Genomic DNA, 4,996 nt, shown 5'->3' with positions numbered 1-4,996 from the left:
TTTTATTATAATACACCGTAATAGGACACTTGATATTTGAATCATAAAACATTAGTTTTATAGGACGCTACTTAGCTAAAGTTTTATTATAATATAACTTAAAAAGACATTTGACACTTGGGTCTTATAAATTTAACCTTTATAGGACGCTTAATCATTGTGGTGTTATTTAATACACTGTAATAGGACATTTGACACTAGAGTCTTATATGTGACAACCCGTACCCTCGATCCCGATCATCGAAAGAAGGGTATTTTAATATTGTTATTATATTATTATTATTATTATTATTATTATTATTTATCAAATAATAATAAACCGTGACGTGAGAAACGGACCGTTTAATAGATGTAATGCGATATTAGCGTGTTTATATCTATGGGCCAGATCCAACCCATCTCCCTAAACAAATTACACTCCCACCTCCCTCATTTTTTTCAACCCTACAAATGATATCAGCCGCCCAAAGCTCCTCTGCCCCTCTCAAAAATTCCGGCGATCGGAGCCATTATCGGCCGCCGCACACCCCTAACCCACTCTACTCTCATAAATACACCATCACCTACCGACGACAACCCAACACCCTTCTTCTTCCACCCCCCTCACATCACCACACCCTCGCTCTTTCTCTGTCTCTCTGTCGAGCAACAACAACAGCAGCGCCGATAATGACAACGACGGATGATGTTGATGATGAACCTGATGATATAGATGACGACGAGATGATAGTGGTGCAAGCCATTGGCAGCCGGCGGCGACAGCCGACGACTGGGAAAGCTGGCCGACGCTAGTAACATCACGACAGCGGTTGAGGTGACGATGGGTTCTCTTCAGGTTCGAGTTGTGGGTTTGAGTAAACGGCGGCAATGGACGTGGCGGTGGTTTTCTCGGGTCCGAGTTTGGATGTTAGGGTCGCGGGTCGCACACACAGCCACCCGTTCTTAACCTACTGGTCAGTATTGTGCTATCTTATATATATGTGTTTATTATGGATTTTGGTTAGATATTAATGTGTGTTAACTGTTTGGTATATACATGGGATTTGGAAGTTGAATGGTTAATTGATTTTTGAGATCTTTGATATATGTGAGCTGTTGGTGTTTGCTGTGTTCTCCTTTAATTCACAGCAGAAGTCCATAGGTTTTTATTTATATGACTATTTTATTTGATGTATACACTTTGAATATATGAGGGTGTAGACTATATTGGTATTACGTACTGCACCTGCTCTATATTCACTTAAATAAAGAATCGTGTACGCTAAATGTATATTTGTGTGTTCACCCTCAAATATATTCAGATTAGAATAATATATTTCTAACCTACATTTGACTATATTCAGACTATTTTATATTTGAAATCTTTGAATAATCTGACTACAGTGACACCAATTAACAAACACACGCACATCAGACTATAGTATTACCTAGTTCATTATTTTTTTTATTTTATATGACTACTGTAATTTAAATATAGGTTTGATAATGGGGATTCTTATGAAATGATTGAATAGATGTTTGTTGTGTCCTGTGATTTAATTCTTATAAGTAATAGTATACAACTTGTGTCAATTGAAAAAGGATGAGAGGATTCATGTGTTCATGTATAAACTGCCATACACTCGAAATGGGTAATTGAATGTTGAGTTTTGTTGTATAATAAGGATAATGTTTGCTGTTTGAGTGACTAGTGCATAAAGTGGAATGTTGATTTTTTTGTTAATGTTTTTTTTTAATTCAAAATCCGACCTACTTGAACCGACTTACTCGAATCTTAAACGGGTCAGTGGGTTTATTAAGGCATCCGTTGTTTTATTAAGGCATCCGTTGTTTTTTACAGGCCTAAGAACATTAATTTAATCACCAGTCTTGAAAGATGCAAACTTTCACTGTTTCACATAACTACATTTTTCTGTTCAACTTTTTAACACTTTACCTCATATTTCTATATCATGTTACTAATTTTCTTGTGTTTTTACAGACTTTGACAGCTCTAGCAACTTCCTTTCATGCGCTACAACCTTTGAGAGATTCTATATCTTGGTTAAGTGACTATTAATGATTTTTTTTTACAAAATACCATAGACCTAATATCTGTCTAATGTTAAAAAAAATGGTCTTTTTTCAGCTTTGTATGGGTTAAGTTACTAAGTGACATAAATTTCCAGCCAAAACCATGAGTAGAAATGGTCAGAAAAGGTGCGCCATAGTTCCAACATTTGATGGTAGACATGTTTAACGGAGCCTTTCTTGAGGAACGCTGAACTTGTATCTTTACCAGAATCATAACATCTGACAGACATCAACAAAGCAAGGAGGCTCTGATGTGGAGAGCTATCAAACAACTATCACTTGAAGATCAAGACGAGTAGAATATTCTCTTTATTATTAGGATGTTATATGTTGGTGTTATACAATAACTATTAGAATGTTATATGTTGATGGTCTATTTATAAAATTGGTTTTATAATCTTATTTGGGATATGAGGACCATTTTCTTGATATTAAAGTAGCTATAGTATTACATCATAAGGGTCCTATAAATTAATTTTTAAGGATACTTGTTTGTGTATCAAAAGATTAAAAGTAATTAATCACATATTAGAACATTGTAAAAGTGTCTTAATATGTTCTTTTTAGGACGCTATTTAAGTTGTCCATATACATATTATGCGACCATAAAATTGGTTTCATAATCTTATTTGTTATATTAGGACCCTTTTCTTGGTACTAAATTAGCTATAATATTACATCATAAGGGTCCTATCAATTAATTTCTAAGGACGCTTGTAAGTGTATCAAAATATTAAAAGTATGTAAGCACATGTTAGAACATCGTAAAAGTGTCCTAAAATTTTTTTATTAGGACACTATTTTAGTTGTTCAAAGACATATTACGCGACCATAAAAATGGTTTCATAATCTTATTTGAGATGTTAGGACGCTTTTTTAGTTCCGGGACTTATTACGACCCCTTTACATGAAACGCTTTTACCGTTGGTCCTATTAAATGAAAGGTCCTATAAAATAGCATTTTAGGACGCTTTTGCGCGTACTAAAAACCCAGTTTTCTTGTAGTGACAACATCTTCAGTATTCCTTTGTTGTTGTTCTTTAGCAGCTCGTTTCACCTTCAGTTTCTCCAAGCGATCTGCAAAATAGAAATGAAAACTTTCAGGAGAAAGATGAGTTTTAGCAACATTAATGTGTTTTTCCTCCTCATCATCATTGCTGTCATCTGGAGGTGACTGATCAAACTGTACAGATTTTTCAGAACTAGCATCTGATAAAACAGAATTAGATGGTGTTTGATCAAAAATAACTTCTTTTTCTGAGTTAACAACATTTTGTACACTTTCATCTGAACTTTGTGACTTTTCATCAGAACTTTTTGAACTATCATCAGAAACAACAGACTCTTCCTCCACCTTCTTCACAATCTCACCGATAGACTTCATCCACGTGGCAAACATGTCTGGTTCTCTGACAATCTTAGCGATGAAAGCTTTGAATTCTCCCTTTTCATCCACAAACATATCCTAGCTAAACCCTTCAGGTAGTCTTTCATCATCTTGATCGACTATACATGCTTTGCTTTCAGGTGATATGTAGTTGTTCCAGTTAAAGTCTACCAAACACGCTCTCTTTGAATCCTCAATCTTCCTACCATGAGCCGTCTGTGAGTCTTGTGATTGACCAACCTGCTGATAAATGGCTTTGCGGTAGTAGTCGTCTTTTCCGAACGGATTCTGAGCACCACTAGCTTCCCTGTTCTTGCACTCTCGCTTGAAATGGCCTTTCTCCCTGCATCGAAAACAAGTAACTTTAGATTTATCAAAACCTAAAGTAGATACATGAGCATCGAGAAAGTCATTTCTCCCGGTACTCATTTTGAACTTTTCAGCACGCCTAAGAACACTAGCAAGACACCATTTGATATCCATCAGTTCCATCTCTTCGGCGTCTATTTGATCGTAATCATCTTTGGTGAGCATAGGATTTCCGATCCGACCAGCCACTAGACCCTCATAAGATAACAACACAGAACCAAGTAGAGCCATGTGGTCTTTAGCAGTATCTTCAGAAAAACTTTGACCTTCTGGAAGATTTAGAGCGATGTTGCACTGAATCATGTAACCATTTCCTGTCTTTGTGCTCTGAGACTGAAAGCTTGTATTTGACTCTTTAGGATTGACACTAGGAAATGATGAAAATCCACTGCTGCTTTTGTTTGATCCCTGATCAGCTTTTTCTGATGAATCCCCAGCACTGAATGCAGTTTGGATTTTCGGACTTCTTTCAGCTTCCGGAACTGGAACACTACCTTTGTAGTACATCTTTACGCCCTGTTGACCACTTGGACTGTTCATCCTCGCGATATTCTGCTGTTCCAAATCCTGACTCTCGATCTTTTTAATAAACTGAGAAATCGTTAGCCCATTATAAACACAGGTATTTCTTCAGAATCATCAAATACGTTCCCCACTCTTTCTGAGGTAATGCATCGGCTAACTTGTCTACCCACTCTTCACGATCTTTTGTAATACTCAACATTGACATGGATCGCACTAGGTGGCAGTAACGTTCTATCAGCTTCTTCGCATCCTCTCCCGGTAAGCTACTGAACAGATCAAACTCTTTCTTTAGCAACGCCTTCTTGCTTTTAATCATATTCTTGCTACCCTCAAACTTGACTTTAAGTGCATCCTAGATCGATTTTGCAGTTTTGTCGTGCTGAAGCAATATGAAGATGTCTTCTTTGATAGCTTGCTGAAGCAGACTGGTCATCATTTTCTCAGCTTTGTACATAACCCGTTCTTGATCTGTGAACTCTGATAACTCTTTTAGAACTTGCAAATTTGTTCGAGGCAACACATATTTCTTCAAGATACATTCCCATGATCTAAGATGGTTAGCCTGAACCCAGTTCTCAAATCTGTCTTTCCACCCGTAGTATTCTTCGATACTCATCAATTTCGGGGGCTTTTGAGTGGTTC

General features: G+C 36.8%; 1 long non-coding RNA gene across 1 annotated transcript; it reads left to right on the top strand.

The window, feature by feature from the left end:
• The first annotated feature begins 398 nt into the window (after nucleotides 1-398).
• On the top strand, nucleotides 399-2,475 carry LOC110865235. The gene is made up of 3 exons (XR_002550446.2): nucleotides 399-953; nucleotides 1,982-2,043; nucleotides 2,129-2,475. It is a non-coding gene; the product is annotated as an uncharacterized LOC110865235 (long non-coding RNA).
• The last annotated feature ends 2,521 nt before the right edge of the window (nucleotides 2,476-4,996 follow it).

The sequence above is a fragment of the Helianthus annuus genome, chromosome 8 (genome assembly GCF_002127325.2).
Source record: "Helianthus annuus cultivar XRQ/B chromosome 8, HanXRQr2.0-SUNRISE, whole genome shotgun sequence".
Taxonomy (NCBI): Eukaryota; Viridiplantae; Streptophyta; class Magnoliopsida; order Asterales; family Asteraceae; genus Helianthus; species Helianthus annuus.
Note: the sequence above shows the minus strand (reverse complement) of the source record. Positions and strands in the feature narration are given on the sequence as shown.